Here is a 17,128-nt window from a genome sequence, read left to right as displayed (position 1 = left end):
CTCGGAGCTCTTCCCAATCACCGTTCACACTCCTCAGGTCGTGAGTGTACCACTGTTCCGCCTTCTCCACGAGAGAGAAAGGGAACAACTTCCACCTCATGGTTTTCTGTGTCATGCCTGGGATTACCAAGCACGAACACAGTTCCTCAAACTCTTGCAAATGATGATGGGGATCTTCATTTTCTAATCCGAAGAAGGTTTGCCCTTGAACCATGGCAATGATGCTAGGATGGAGTTCATAGCCACAAGCTGTGATAGGCTTTGGAGAGGGTGATAGCTCTAAGAACTCATCCTCAAGAGTAGAGAGATGGATAGAAAGGTTTTTCATGGTATAAGGATAAAAGAAAGAGAAAGGTAAAAGAAAGGATACACGGGCAATCTAGGTTTGAAGAAAACTACAACAACCGTTCTCCGGCAATGGCGTCAGAAATGCTTGTTGGTATTTCTTAACGTTCACGAATAGAATCCACAAGCGCACGGATATACCGCTATAGCACTTCACCCGGAGAGTATTCAGGGTATCGTATATTTCTCAGGGAATGGAGGTGTAATGGTCTTTTAGCTAATTTACCCAAGGAAAAGAGAGAAGATACGATGGTCCTGGGTAGTGTGGTTGTCCAAGGATAGAGACTCTTAGTAAAGATAAGCTTAGCTACTTCTCGAGATAAGCTTAGCTACTACTCGCTTGCTTCGGGCACCGGTTTACACCTGGTCTGCCAAGTGCCTCCTGCTATTAGCTCTACGCCCAACCCGAACATAGAGGGATACGAAGGACGGATAGGGCTGTCACCACCAGCCGCCTACCTCTCAGACCGTGGAGAAGGGTAGCAAACAAAGGTAACTTCAAGCCTAGACACCATGTCCACGCTATCAAATACTACTTCTAACCCCAGCCAGACTCTGTCTTAAGACTCAAGTCCTTAGGCTAGAAGCAATCATTCAAGAACACACAATGATCCCACAAGTGAATGATAACAAAGACTTAGCTTAATAAGAACTCAACACCGTAGATGAACCTGGATACTTACTCAAAAGAGGTTCGTATCCGCCGAGGTACAAGTAGACGGAGGCCGACAACTTCGACTCTCCTCGTGGACTTCTGCACACACTCCCTAACCTACTCTACTAAGTAGCTCTAAAAGGTGGAATCCTCCCTTCTCTTCTTCATCTCCCAGATGGTGTGTGTGAATGGGGGGAGGCCTCCTTTTATAGCCTCCAAGGGCAGTTCCCACCATCTTTATGTATGCAAACCTTAGCCACGGCCTTGAGGAAGCGTAGGGGGTACTCCACGTCAAAATGCACCTGGACAGAAGTCCATCAGGGTTCGGCCGACCCAGAGGTTCGGCCAACCCCAGGTGGAGCCTCCCCAGCTCTACCTTCCTCTAGCTATCTGACATGTGGGCCCTAGTGATGGTCCTTGGTGATTTGTGTCTTGGGGCGCCCGTTTGGTCTTGTTTGTGGGCCCTCTTTGTAAGTGTGACGCAGGATAGGATCTTCTGCGTGCTTCTATTGCGTCTTCTACATGTTTTCTTCTTGTATTTGCTCATGGGTGCCTGCATATCATAATTCACCAAAGCTTGTGGAAATTGTTAGAGTTAAATCCCTATTCTAAGTTTTGGTGTTTAATTAGTATTGATCGATGCAGAGGTTGTTTATTTTCAACTTAAGGACCGTCAACAAAGACACAGTCATTGAAGTTAATTTAGCAGACCTTTTAAGACACAAGAAGCAAATTAACATTTCTGTATAAGATGTAGAGGAACATGAGGATGAAGATGACACTATCTTGGAGCATTGTAGTAATAGTGACGACAATGGGAATGGTGTAGATGATGTAGCCGAAGATGATGATGATGATCTATAGGAGTTTGCATTGCTTGCGGTCATGTGTGTTGTGTTAGTTGTTGCCTATTATTGGACATACTAGTAGTTAATTATGGTTATACTGCTGTACTGGAATTCATGTAATGTTGAATTTTTTATGATGATGATTGTTTTGTTATTATGCTTGATGTATTGAAGTTTCTAATTTATTTTGAGGGTGACATAAGATGTTCATTAATCATATATATATTTACATTGGCAACAAGGTCTGCAAACCAGTCCCTTGACCTCATGAAGCAAAATCAACAGAAAAGCAAGACCTACTACACTAATTCACTCCAGACCTAAATTAACACAAAAAGCAACCAGTGCGGGACCTTGTCAACCAAAATCAACATTAAAGCAACCAGTCCTAGCAACCTAGAATCCAAATTTCTTGAAAAGCAGATAGACTTCATGTGGAATCCTACAGTCCTCGCTGCAATATAGAGTTAGTGCTTGAGGTTCCCATTGATTGACAGGACGGCTGCACTTGCCGCCTGCACATAAAAGATTGTCGTGCAGCACCGGCGCCGGCGGCTGATGTGGATCAACATCCGGCGCCAAACGTTCACCGGATGATCTCATAGGCCTTCTCGTGGCACAGCACACATCCCTGGTTGCTCAGCAATGGTCCGCCACCGCGCCCGCTGCCGCTGCCCTCGCTTCTTCCTCGCCCTCGACCTGTCTGCTGTACCGCTACGCAGCGTTATCATCGATGGTGCCGTCGTTGGCCCTGTAGAGGAGCATGGCGGCCACATAGGCCGCCACATTGTGCTCGCCCGTGGTGGCGCAGGCGAGATTATCGTCGAGGACTAGGAGAGGTCTGATCACGGGTCCACAGAAGATGACTCCCATCCTGGTGATGAAGCAGGCCTCCAGATTGCCGAATTAGGTCAGGCGAGCAAGGAGGGTGTGTTAGCCATTGGGGTCGTACCACACCATATTGTCAGCAAACCGCTCTAGTGCGATGCACTGGCCGACTTCGAGGTCGTCGCACACACCACGCATGAAGCGGCAGGTGGCACGTAGGCTGCGGACGTCATCCATTGGCCGCTCCGAGGTCATCCATTGGCCGCTTTGAGGTCACAGTGAAGTGGCCCACGATCTGAATGGCCACCTCGGCAGGGAGCTCCACCAGCGATGACGGGTGCCGCCTCACCGCCATGAGTGCAGGTGTCGACGACGTCGCGTAACACAGAGCGCGATGAGGCCACCCGAGGGCTTGCACGCCGGCATGGATGGAGCTGCGGCGCATGGACGGCAGCGAGCCGGAGTGTTGGATAGGCGTAGTGGCGTGATGTGCGGTGATTGGAGAGGAGATGGCAGTGGGGGGGGGGGCGAGCAGGGCTACAGTTGGAGTTCTAGAAAAAACCCCTCTTTTCAAAAATGGCGAGGAGGACGAGAGCAGTTCTTGAAATCTGCTCTGCGAACTGATGTGGGAACTGCCGTGACGTTGAGGAGGACTTCTTGAAGACCCCTCTTGGGAACTGCTGCTGACCGCATCGCCACCTGGAAGTTCAGGCGGCGGCGCGTCTCAGGGCGATGGCAACCATCTCAAGAAGGTGCGCTGGAACATGAACCTCTTCACGCCGGGGGAATTAACAAAACACCACTCCTTTGGAGCAGTCGTTCAGGAAACAGCACCGTGCTGACGTCCTCTATGCGCCAGCCTTCTGCCCAAAGCACTATGCTAGGAGAAGATTCGGATGAGCTAGGCACGTCAGCTGTCCTCGCCTCACACCTGTGTGATTATTTGCTAAAAGGAATGCGACTGTTCAGTTAGTCAAAATCACTTGAAGTAACAGGCAACACACTAGAATCTTGCATTTCAAAAAAAAAACACATCAAAATTTTTGTAGTGCAAAGGTTTCAATTTTTTTTAGGGTAACATAAGATCTTCATTAATCAACTATATATTTACATTGGCAAAATTGGCTACAAGGTCCACCAACCAGTCCTAGAGCTCATCAAGTAAAAGCAACAAAAAAGAAAAAGTTACACTAATAATTCACTCTCCATTAATTCTTTTTAAGAACAGCTCGATTTTGCTGTGAATCCAGCAGTCCTCGCTGCAAAACAGTCTGCATCGATGTTTCTACCATTGTAGACGAACACCGCAATTCCCGCCTGCGCACGGATGATCGCCGCGCACTGGTGTCAGCGCCACCTGCTTCCAGGGCCAGTGCCACCTCATTGTCCAGATCATATCCGCGATCCTCTGCGGCACAGCAAACACCCCTCGTTGCTCAGCATTGTGCCGTTGCTGCCCGCCGCCGCTGCCCCCGATTCTTACATGCCCATGGCCTGTCTCATGTACTACCTAGCATTGTTATCGACATCGGCACTGCCATTGGCCAAGTAGAGGAGGATGACGGCCAAATAGGTTGCCACATTGTGCCGCCTGTGGCGGCACAGGCGAGATTATCATCGAGAACTGGTATGGGTCTGATCACGAGACCACGGAAGATGACGTCGCGCAACACGGAGCGTGACGAGGCCACCCGAGGGCTCACGCACTGGCGTGGATGGAGCTACGGCGCATGGACGGCAACGAGCCAGAGCGCTGGAAAGGCATAGCAGCACGACATGCGGTGATCAAAGAGGAGGGGGCCGAGCGAGGCTATAGTTGGAGTTCTTGAAAAAAACCTCTCTTTTCGGAAATGGCGAGGACAAAGAGAACAGCAGCTCTTGAAATCCCCTTTACGAACTGGCGAGGACAAAGAGAACAGCAGCTCTTGAAATCCCCTTTACGAACTGGCGTGGGAAGTGGCGATGACATCGACGAAGAGTTCTTGAAGATCCCTCTTGGGAACTGCCGCCGATCGCGTCATCGCCAGGAAGTTCAGGCAGCGCCGAGTCTCGGGGGGATAGCAACCATCTCGGGAAGGTGCGCGGGAACAGGAACCATCACACAGGAAGGGGCTGCAGTTATTTGCTCAAAAATAGTATGAGTGTTGAGTTAGGAAAATACACTTGAATAGCGCAGTGGTGGATAGCAACTGCCAAACTGACCTTGCCTGTGTTCGAAGCCATGCGGCATCAAAAAATTTCCTCCCTTTGTTGGGCTCGTTCGGCACTCTTGTTTTCACAGCGGGTCTTTTTCTCTTCGTGGGTCAGATCGAGTGGATCCTGGTGGCTCACTCAAAATGGGCTGGCTCCACAGCAATTTCATTTTAGGCCTGCATTTGAAACAGGCCGAGGCCTTATTATCTGTGGGCTCCACCATGACACGTGGCCACGATGTGGACACGCTGGACCGCGCAAGCAACACATGGTTGTACGACTACCTATCGTACCCACTGCACATACACGTGGACTATCAGGACCCACCCAGTGGGACCCGCATTAACATGTGTTAGCCATGAAGGCCTGCTAGCCCGCACTCGTACACGTGGATAGCAGGGTCCCACTTCTCTAGTGGGCCCCATATTAACATATTTGACCCACAACCCTGACACGTGGATCTTCGGGTCCCAGTCAGCACACTGGCTGCCATGTAGACATGTTGTTTATTTAGGGGTAACATAAGATCTTCATTAATCAAATATATATTTACATTGGCAATATTGGCTACAAGGTCCGCCAACCAGTCCTAGAGCTCATCAAGTAAAAGCAACAAAAAAGCAAAAGTTACACTAATAATTCACTCTCCATTAATTCTCTTTAAGAACAGCTCGATTTTACTGTGAATCTGGCAGTCCTCGCCGCAAAACACTCTGCATCAATGTTTCCACATTGTAGATGAACGCCACAATTCCCACCTACGCAGGGATGATCGCCGCGCACCGGTGTCAGCACCACCTGCTTCCAGGGCCAGCGCCACCACACAGTCCAGATCATATCCGCGATCCTCTACGACACAACAAACACCCCTTGTTGCTCAGCGTTGTGCCGTTGCTGCCCAACTTTGCCCCGATTCTTTCAGGCCCATGGCCTATCTCATGTACTACCTAGCAGCGTTGTCGACGCCGGCGCTGCCATTGGCCAAGTAGAGGAGGATGACGGCCACATAGGTTGCCACATTGTGCCCGCCCGTGGCAGCGTAGGTGAGATTATCGTCGAGGACTGGTAGGGGTCTGATCACAAGACCACGGAAGATGACATCACGCAACACGAAGCGCGGCGAGGCCACCCGAGGGCTCACGCACTAGCGTGCATGGAGCTACGACGCATGGACGGCGATGAGCCGGAGCGCTGGAAAGGCGTAGCAGTGCGACATGCGGTGATCGAAGAGGAGGGGGGCGAGCGGGGCTACAGTTGGAGTTCTTGAAAAAAAAACCTCTCTTTTCGGAAATGGTGAGGACGATGAGAGCAGGAACTCTTGAAATCCCCTCTCCGAACTGGTGTGGGAACTGGCGATGACATCGACGAAGAGTTCTTGAAGACCCCTCTTGGGAATAGCCACCGATCATGTCGTCACTAGGAAGTTCAGGCAGCGCCGAGTCTCGGGGGGATAGCAACCATCTCGGGAAGGTGCGTGGGAACAGGAACCATCACGCGGGAAGGGATTGCAGTTATTTGCTCAAAAATAGTACGAGTGTTGAGTTAGGCAAATACACTTGAATAGCGCAGTGGTGGATATTAACTGCCGAACTAACCTTGGCCCGTGTTTGAAGCCGTGCGGCATCAAAAAATTATCTCCCTTTGTAGGGCTTGTTCGGCACTTCTGTGCTTCCTCCTCCCGCTCGCGCTACCTCCTGGGCCGCGTTCGCGCCCCGCCTGCCACACCGTGCGCCGCTCGGCCCGCCTGCTCCCGCGCACTGCCTTGCCGCGCCACTCCGTCCGCCTGCCGCGCGCCGAGCCACCGCCTGGGCACCGCCCCGCCAGCGCTGCGTCGCCCTCGCACCGAGCCACTCGCTCCTGGGCCCGCCAGCCGCGCGCGCGCTCGCGCCCGCCGAGCCGCCGCCCTGCGCCTACCACGCGCTGCTAGCCGCCCGCACGGCGCCACCTGCCGCGAGCTGCCGTGCCACCAGCTCGCGCGCGCGCCTGGGCCGCCTAGCACAGCGCCTCCGCTCGCTCTGGCGCTGCCGCCTGACTCGGTGCCGTGTGGAGAAGAGAAAAAGAGGCAGGGAAAAGGAGCACTGTGTGGTGGAGAAAGAAGAGAGGAGACGCCAGGGAACAGATAAGGCAGAGGGAGAAGAAAAACAGAGAAGAAAGGGAATTAGAACTTCCCAAGGACTTAAGCACAAAATCAGAAAATTGTAGGGACTTGTTTGTAAAGAAAATTTTCCCATTGATTTAAAACCCAAATGAAGAAATGCCCAAAATGAAAGTTGGAGAGTTTTTCAAACTCTACAACATTGCTTTAGGGCTCAAATTCAAAAACTCAAAACTTATATTTTTACACGTGAATTTTTGAACAAAAGTCGGATTTGAATTGCTTTCGTCCTAAAGAGCGTAACTTTATAAAATTCAGGACCTAAATGCAAGCATTTATGACACGTCATAATGACGGGATAGACTCGTCATAATGATTGGATAGACATGTCATGATGACTTGTACTTTTACATTTTAGTCCTGAGTAAATTTTGAAAGTTACCTTTGTAAATCAAACATTTGCATAAAAGGACTTGTACTTTCATAAAATCACATAAATACCCTTATTTTTACCACTTTACCCAAAAATTTTTACATATTTCAACACACGCATTTTCCATTGCAACTTTTGTGTAAATATATATATTTTTACAAAACATAAGGTAAGAAAAACATATTTGCAGAACCATATTTCAAAATTACCTTAATCCAAATACATTTGCAAAAACCACCCTAGGTTTTTCTATAATTACAAAAATACCCCTTTTTACTTGCACTTTAAATTTTTCAAAAGCTTCACATAAACACACATAAGCTTTATACAAACAAACACATATTTCACACTAACAAAATATTTGCCTAGCATTACAAGTACACGAACTGTCACAAGGACGAAGCCTAGATAGAAATGGTCGAGTTTAGGGATTTCCTTTCTCTTGCCTTGCTTTCGCAAAACTCAAACATTTGTTTTTGCTTCTATTCCTTGAGCTCTAAACCTCGATTTGCTAACTCTCTCTGTATTTTTTTTCCGTGAATTAGTCTAGGGTGCCTTTGCAAAAACACGCTAGAGCGTATGTTTGTTTTAGTCGAGTGGTGTGATAAACTCGACTAACGTTTGAATATTGAGTGTTTGTGATTGTGCAAAATGTTTGATTTGGATTTTTGGTTGATTGCATAGTTTAGAAGTTAAACTTGCTCGTGCAAATCAACTTTAATGCAAACCTGAATTAAGTAATAAAATTGAGTTAGACCGTTGGGGTGTAAAACCGTACACTCCTTACTCTCTACTTTATCCTGCCAGAGTTTTCTTTCCAGAACCGTACAATATCTGTCTCTTATTAAATTTCGTTCTACTGCAAAAAGATGGTGAACACCAGGAGCGCCGGCACCGGTTCTGGCCAGCAGGGGCAAAACAACCAGGGTACCGACCAGCCGCTGCCGATGCCTCCACCTCTGACTCCGGAGCAGTTTTTCCAGCTCCAGATGCAGATGATGGCCACCCTGAACAACACTGTTCAGACTCTGCAGCAGATCCACGCTCAGCCGCCACCTCCTCCACAGCAGCAGCCCTGCAACAGGCGTGCGGACTTTCTGAGGGGTCACCCGTCGACGTTCTCCCATGCGGCTGATCCACTCCAGGCTGACGACTAGCTTCGTTCAGTAGAGTGCCAGTTGGATGTCGCTCAGTGCGACGATAGGGAGCGAGTTCTGTACGCAGCAGGGCAACTGCGAGACTCAGCTCTCGATTGGTGGGAGTCCTACACAACACGGGACCGCGACGCCCTCACTTGGGTCCAGTTCCGGGAGCGTTTCAGGAACCACCACATCCCTGCTGGAGTGATGAAGATGAAGCACAAGGAGTTCCTTGCGCTTAAGCATGTAAATTAGAGTAAAATCTTTCCGCAATTCCTATTTGAGCTCAAGCCCACCCTTGTTTATCTTCGTGAAATTGGAAATGCTGAGTAATTTCCATTCTCTTTTTCCGGTGTTTATCATTTTAGGGAGCTATGACGGTGACCGAGTATCGTGATCGTTTCCTCCGGCTTGCTCACTACGCCCCCGCTGAGGTCGCCAATGATGGCGATAAGCAGAAGCGCTTCAGGGAAGGGCTAGATGATCACCTTGAGTACACGCTCATGAACCACCGCTTCAACAACTTCAACCATCTGGATGACTCTGCCCTCAACACCGAGCGCAAGCGCCGGGAGATTGAGGACAAGAAGAGGAAGATGGCTCCTGCAGTGACTGGCAGCAAAACTCGGCCTCGGTACCAGTACCAGCAGCAGCAGCAGAGGCAGATCCAGTCGTACCAGCAGCGACAGCAGCAGTACCCGCCTCGTCCTCAGCAGCAGCAGGCGGGACAGGGCCAAAGGCTTCCAACACCTCCGGCACGCTCAGCACCTCCGGCTCCACCAGCTCCACGGCAAGGAGTGCCTACTCCTCCTGCCGGACAGCAGGCTCCAGCATTCCCATAGGCGTGCTATCACTGCGGCGAGCAGGAACACTACGCCAACGTCTGTCCCCGGAAGGCGCAGTCTGGACAGTAGGGACGCCCGGCTCAGCCCAAGGTGCCATCCTAGGGCAGGGTGAACCACGTGACGGCCGAGTCAGCGGCAGAGGCTCCCAACGTGGTTATTGGTACGTTCATGGTCAACACCCACCCTGCTACCGTGCTTTTTGATACTGGTGCTACTCATTCCTTCTTTACTCGATCTTCTATCGAGCATCATGGCATTCATACTAGCACATTAAAGAGGGGCATGTTAGTATCTTCACCGGGAGGGCAGATGAGGTCTCATATCTTCTATCCTAGAGTCAGTGTTGTCATAAGGGGGGTAGAGTTCAGTGCAATTCTGATGGTGCTAGACACCCAGGGTATCGATGTGATATTGGGAATGGAGACCCTTGTTAGATGGGGTGTCAAGATTGATTGTGCTTAGAGGACTGTCCACTTGTCAGCACCGGATGGACAGGAAGTCACAGTCAGTGCTTCGGAGCCCTCTAGAATTCTTTGTCAGATGGAGGCTAGACCCACGGATGGTATTCGCATGGTGTCTGAATTCCCGGATGTATTTCCGGATGATTTGCCAGGTATGCCGCCTGGTCGCGACATTAAGTTTGTTATTGATCTCTTGCCTGGCACACCTCCTATTGCTAAGCGGCCCTATCATATGGCACCTGTTGAGCATGAGGAAGTTAAGAAGACTGTCGACGAGTTGCTAGCCAAGGGTTATATTCGTCGTAGTTTCTCTCCTTGGGCTTTTCTTGTATTGCTTGTAGAGAAGAAGGATGGCATGAAGAGAATGTGCGTCGATTATCAGGATCTGAATGCAGTCACCATCAAGAACAAGCATCCATTACCTCGTTGAAGATTTGTCCCGAGGATATCCTGAAGATGGCATTCACCGGCAAGTATGAGCTATACGAGTATACGGTCATGTCCTTCGGCTTGACCAATTCTCTGGCTTTCTTCATGCATCTGACGAACAAGGTTTTCATGGATTATCTGGACACCTTTGTGGTGATATTCATTGATGATATCCTGGTATATTCCAAGTCAGAGGTAGAGCATGAGAAGCATCTGAAGCTCGTGTTACAGAGGCTCAGAGAGCACAAGCTGTATGCCAAGCTCAGCAAGTGCGAATTCTGGATTGACGAGGTTCCATTCCTCGGTCATGTCATCTCCAAGGGAGGTATTGCTATGGACCCCGGCAAGGTAAAGGATGTGCTTGACTGGGTGGTGCCGTAGACAGTGAAGGAAGTTCGCTCCTTTCTGGGCTTAGCAGGATATTATCGGAGGTTCATTGAGAATTTCTTCAAGATTGCGAAGCCTTTGACTTCCTTGCTAGAGAAGGGTGTGGACTTCTCCTGGAATGACGAGCGTCAGAAGGCCTTCGAGGAGCTAAAGAAGAGGTTATCTACGGTGCCAGTCCTTACTCTGCCAGACCAGAGCAAGAGGTTCACAGTGTATTGTGATGCTTCGAGGGATGGTCTTGGTTGCGTTCTGATGCAGGAGGGCAGAGTGATAGCTTATGCCTCGCAGCATTTGTGCGGGCATGAACTGAATTATCCCACTCATGATCTGGAGTTAGCCGCAGTTGTACATGCTCTGAAGATATGGAGGCATTACTTGTTTGGGCAGAGGTGTGATATTTACACCGATCACAAGAGCCTCAAGTACATTTTCACTCAGAGTGAGCTGAACATGCGGCAGAGAAGATGGCTAGAGTTAGTCAAGGATTATGATCTGGAGATTCACTATCATCCGGGCAAGGCCAATGTTGTAGCAGATGCTCTGAGCAGGAAGAGCTATGTTAACATGGCCGTAGCTTTTCAGATGCCTCAGGAGTTATGTGAGGAGTTTGAGCAGTTAAGTCTGAGTTTCTTGCATCACACCTCGAGTGCATCATTTGAGGCGGAACCCATTCTAGAGGCAGAGATTAGGTAGCATCAGAAAGAAGATAAGAAACTGCAGGAGATCCGTGAATTGCTCAAGAATGGCAAGGCACCTCATTTCAGAGAGGATGATTAGGGTACCTTGTGGTACAAGGGCCGGATATGTGTGCCAGATGTGAAGGATCTCAGGAAGCTGATCTTGAGTGAGCCTCATGATACGGCGTATTCCATTCATCCAGGCAGCATGAAGATGTATTATGACCTCAAGAAACGATTCTGGTGGTATGGAATGAAGCGTTCCATTGCGGAGTACGTGGCTATCTATGACACTTGTTAGCGTGTCAAGCCAGAGCATCAGAGGCCAGCAGGTCTGTTGCAGCCGTTGAAGATTCCAGAGTGGAAATGGGAGGAGATCACTATGGACTTCATTGTTGGATTGCCTCGTACTCAGAAAGGGTACAACTCTATATGGGTAGTAGTGGATCGGTTGACGAAGGTTGCCCACTTCATCCCGGTGAACACTACTTACTCCGGTGCTAGACTCGCAGAGTTGTACATCTCTAGGATCATCTGTCTGCATGGTGTTCCGAAGAACATCATATCTGATCGAGGATCTCAGTTCACTTCACCGTTCTGGGAGCAGTTGCATGATTCGTTGGATACGAAGCTACGCTTCAGTACCGCCTATCATCCTCAGACAGATGGGCAGACAGAGAGAACCAACCAAGTGTTGGAGGATAGGCTTCGAGTCTGCTCTATTCAGTATGGTACCAGCTGGGATAGATGCCTACCATTTGCAGAGTTTTCATACAACAAAAGCTATCAGGCCAGTCTGAAGAAATCTCCTTTCGAGGCCCTATATGGTCGGAAGTGTAGAACTCCGCCGTATTGGGATCAGATTGGCGAAAGGCAGGTGTTCGGTCCGGATATTGTTGAGGATGCAGAACAGCTGGTACAGCAGGTACGAGAAAATCTGAGGGTCGCTCAGACTCGTCAGAAGAGTTACACGGATGTGCGTCGTCGGGATCTGACCTTTGCAGTGGATGATCATGTGTATCTGAAGGTCTCGCCGATGAGAGGAATCCATAGGTTTAATGTGAAAGGGAAGTTAGCCCCTAGGTACATTGGTCCGTTCAAGGTGTTGGAATGGAAGGGTGAGGTGGCATATCGTTTGGAGTTACCTTCCAGTCTCTCAGGAGTGCATGATGTCTTCCATGTATCTCAGCTGAAGAAGTGCTTGAGAGTGCCGGAAGAGCAAGCACCATTGGAAGGGTTGGAAGTGCAAGAGGACCTGACTTACACCGAGCATCCGGTGAAGATTCTGGAGACGACTAAGAGAGTTACCAGGAACAAGAAGATCAAGATGTGCTGTGTTCAGTTGAGTCATCACACAGAGGATGAGGCTACTTGGGAGCGAGAAGATGAGCTGAGGAAGACATATCCCGATCTCTTTGCTAGCTAGCCTATCCGAATCTCGGGATGAGATTCCTGTAAGGGGGGTAGGTTTGTAACACCCTAATGTAAAATTCCAAGATTTATAATGGATTTAGTTTGGCTCCATTAATTTTCTAAAGATTTATTATGCTTAGTTTGCATTTAACCTAGTTAAATTATTCAAAGAATTAAAATTTATTTTAGAAACAACATGATTGTGCATTCATGCTGGTGCATATGTTTTATTGGAATGAGTGCACAGGGTTTGAATTCAAAAGGTTATTTGAATTCAAATAAATTTGAGTTTCAAAAGGATTAGAAAAGGAAAAGGAAAGGAATTTGGTGAAGGCAGTTCAGCCCAGGCAGCCCAACCTGCCTCCTCTCTCCCCTTGGGCCGGCCCTTTCCCCGCGCAGGCCCATTCCCTCCCTCTCTCTTTCTTCTCCCGCTCACCCGGCCTCCTTTCCCTGCGGCCCGATTCCCCTCGCTCGGCCCACCTATGCCCGAGGCCCAGCTCGCCCGCCCTCCGCTCCACATCGCCCGCTGATGCCCTGGGCCCGCCCGTCAGCTCCTTCTCCTTCCTCCTCGCGCTGCTCTCTGCTCCGCTGACCACTCCGCCCGGCCGCGCCTTTGCACCCTGGGTCCGCTCCACTGCGCCGCACCCGGCCCGAGCCGCACACCGGCCTCGTCCCACGCCTAGATCCCTCTAGAAGCCACCCCGACCCCGATTTGGGCGAGCGGCAATGAACCAGCGGGATGCGCAGCATCCGTTGCACGGGTGACCCACACGCCGAGGCCGCCCTACCCCTTCTTAGCCACCGCAGTTCCTCCGTGCTCACACTAAGCCACCTCTGCATCCCTAGCTTTCCCCCGAGCCCTCGCACTACCGTGCCGTCGCTCGAACCGAGGGTGCGCTGCCGCCGATCCACCTCTGAGCCAGCACGATTCAACCCCGGCACCACCGATCTTCGACCTCTAGCCGCCGACATGGTTTCCTAGGTTGGTAAGGAACACGCCGTGCCCTTTTTCCCTCCCTCTTTTCCTCTGCGCGAGCGAGTTCACCTCGCTGCCATGAACCTGTGCTGTCCCCGCCGTGGTGAGCCCCGACCCAAACCCTAATCAATCATCTTAACTACCTAGATGAGTTCAACGTGTCATGCTCTACCTCCCAGGCCAGACCTCATCCAAAACGAAGTCCGGACGGCCGAGATCGGCCAACGCCGGCGAACCTTCGCCGCGGGAACTGGATTTCGGCGACCCAGCGCCGCCCCCTCACTCGCGTTGGACGCCAGCCGCCCGATCCGTAGCAGACGATCAGGATTAGATCGCAGATGGATAGGGTCCGAGCCACGGGATCGTGATCCAACGGATTAGATCCACGCGTACCGGTTAGGCCTCATTGTTAATCCGAGCCGTAGGATCCGAAGCCGACACGCCAGATTAGATCCATCCCAGATCAGGTCTGAGCCATTAGATCCGGATCTGACGGTCCCGGTTAGAAGATACCGGTTCGGCCTGGCATTTTTGTTAAAGAGTCCCTGGGTTTATTTGAAACCAACCCGCAGTCCAGTGCCGTTCAAAAGTATTTGCAGATCAGCCCAGTTTTTAGCGTTTAGACCCCTGGATTCTTTAGGAATAGAACCCGTCGTCCCTCTCCTGTGTTTTCACGGGTTAGACCCTAAGTCTACCCTTTAATTATGTTTAGACCCTCAGTTTTTGCACAGAAGTACCTGGAAACTTCTGTTTTCTTACGGTTAAGTCCTTGGATCTCGTTTTAGCCCTAGTTTTCGCGTCGTAGCTCCGTTTTAGGTGGTTTTCGCGCTCACGCGATCGTCGTAATGCGTAGAATAGTTTTAGCTTAGTGTTATGTGCTGTTTTATGGTATTGTTGTACTGTTTCTTATCTTTTGCCATTGTTTGTATGTATGTGCATGTGTGGACCATGTTTTGGCGTTGCGATCATGAGTAGACGTTGAGCCATCGGAGGAGTATCAGGAGCCACCTTCTTCAGAGTCCTTTGAGTAGCAGCAGGAGAACTTTGAGGAAGGAAAGTATAACATGAACATCCTATCACTTTTAAATACAATTTCATACTATATTTTAATATTGTATGCCTATAAGGATTACCTAGCCACTTTTATCCTTTACATAATACCTTGGGTTGCATTTTGGTTAGTTGTGCTAGGTGCTGCACTCTCACATATAATGGTCTTTTGTAATTAAATTTGATTAATGGTATATGCAACTTGATTCTGAGAGCGGCCCTCTGTGCTGTGTGCTTGAGCGGCTCACGTCTCGTTAAAATATGTTTTTTATAGAAATATGGTTTAGGGGGCCAGCACGGTGCTTAGTGCTTGGTTGGCCACTCTCCAAAAGGACTGGTTCATAGAGCGACAACCTGGGACATCCGAGCAACCACAAGACTGGAATGGGACGGTCTTGACTTACTAATTAGGTCATTTTGGTTTGGGAGTAACTTACCTGCAGGGCAAGAGGGGTGGTAAGCTTCAATGGTCCCTGCTCCTCCGGCTTGGTCTGTGCTGTGTGCTTGTACCCCCGTGAGGTGGGCCCCATTGTCGCTGATCCAGAAACCTTAGCGGTTACACCTTACTAACGTGATCCTTTGTAACGGTCTCATAGTGTGCTTGCTAGTCATCTCACCTAAGGAAGTGTGATGAACAACTAGAGTAGCTCACGACTTGTGGGTAAAGTTGTGCAATCTCTCGAGAGTGTAAAACTGGTATACTAGCCGTGCTCACGGTCATGAGCGGTCCAGATCCTCCGTCTGATTATTGGGGTGTACCTTTGGTGGTTTGGCTTGGTTTTCAGTAGACTCATGATAAATTTTGATTAATTATTATGTAACATGGGTTATGGTAATTCATCCACTTATAGCAATTAGCTTTAATAAAATTTGCCAAGATTAAAAGCTATTGCAGTTGAGTCAGCTAACCGTAGAGCCTCATAACTCGTGTTATACTTGTTAAGTACAAGTTGTGTACTCACACTTGCCTCCTCTACTCTTCTGTTCTCTTTGGGATATCTTCGACTGCTGCTCAGTACCAGGCAACGTGGAGGACTACATCAGCGGACTCGTTGATTTCTAGGCGTTGTCTCCCAGCTGACGTCCTTGTGGCGCCCTGTTCTTCATGTATTTATTTTACGCTTCTGTATTCCTTGAACTGATTCTTGATTCAGTTGTAATAAAGATATTTATTTATGATTTATACGCTTTTATTTCGAGATACATGTTGTGATATCTTGATGATTCTGTTGTATATATGCGTGACTTGATCCTGGCGCATATATGATTGCTCGGTTTATATTCTTATAAATCGGGTGTGACACATGTGCACCTATGGGTCCCAACGCTACATGTGGTCCACCAATTCTATGACGAGTCGCAGTCATCACAAAAACGAAGGGTTGTGGCGCACCATTTTTTTGATTATATGAGATGTTGTTCGATGACACGTGTTTTACTTTCGTCATAATTCTGTAATGGCTGAGGGTTGCCGCCGATGAACTATGACGAACCTGAGATTTTTATCATAGATGTGGTCTATTCAACAATGAAGTTTTAGAATGTCACGCGCCAAACATCATGGAAGCTACTATTTCTACTAGTGCCTGCAGAGCCATTTTAGCCTATTTTTAGCATAACATTGTTTTAAGCGAATCTCTTGTACTGTTGCAATTGTTGTAACACGTAGAACTAATTTTTCTACTTTATTCCTTTATGTCATGCTGTTTGATGTACTATTATTTGCATTTGTTTGTTTGTATGTATTTATGTGTCGCTTTGCAAGCTTGTTCGTGGCGCGTAGGTGAGTACAGGAGCCGTATGTGAACTTTCAAGAGGAAGAGTTCAAGGTTTCTAAGCAGCAGTAGGAAATCACAGAAGCCAAGTGTATTCTTTGATCATATTTTCATCCTAATAACATTTTTTATTTCTATGCATGCAGGTATTAATATGACGGTACTAAATTTATTTATCCTTGTTATCCATGTCCTTAAAGCTGGGTTTTACTGTCGGTGTTTTACCGGCTGCCCACCGAGGGATATGCCCAAGGTGGTAAGTTTTAGGTGAGGAGACACCGAGATCAGGAACTCGAAGATGCAAGGAACACAATACTTAGACAGGTTCGGGCCGCGAGGTGCATAATACCCTACATCCTGTATGGTGGTTTGTATTGCTTTGGGTGTAGAATGATCTGATGATCTTGTTTTGAGAGGGTCCCTGTCCCCCTTTATATATCCGGGAGGCCAGGGTTACAATAATCCTAACCGATACTAACTAAGGAATCGTACCAGAACATATCTCAAGTAGATTCTCTCTGTACCGACTAGTTTTATCTCCTACTCATACGGGATAAATAAGAGATAAACAAGATGAAT

General features: G+C 48.9%; 1 long non-coding RNA gene across 1 annotated transcript; it reads right to left on the bottom strand.

The window, feature by feature from the left end:
• Positions 1-838: 838 nt before the first annotated feature.
• Positions 839-6,956, bottom strand: LOC112893451. The gene is made up of 2 exons (XR_003228818.1): positions 6,465-6,956; positions 839-6,387 (listed from the first exon to the last, which is right to left on the bottom strand). It is a non-coding gene; the product is annotated as an uncharacterized LOC112893451 (long non-coding RNA).
• Positions 6,957-17,128: the final 10,172 nt, after the last annotated feature.

This window comes from Panicum hallii, chromosome 5 (assembly GCF_002211085.1).
Source record: "Panicum hallii strain FIL2 chromosome 5, PHallii_v3.1, whole genome shotgun sequence".
Lineage (NCBI taxonomy): Eukaryota > Viridiplantae > Streptophyta > Magnoliopsida > Poales > Poaceae > Panicum > Panicum hallii.
This window is presented reverse-complemented; position numbering and strand designations above follow the sequence as displayed.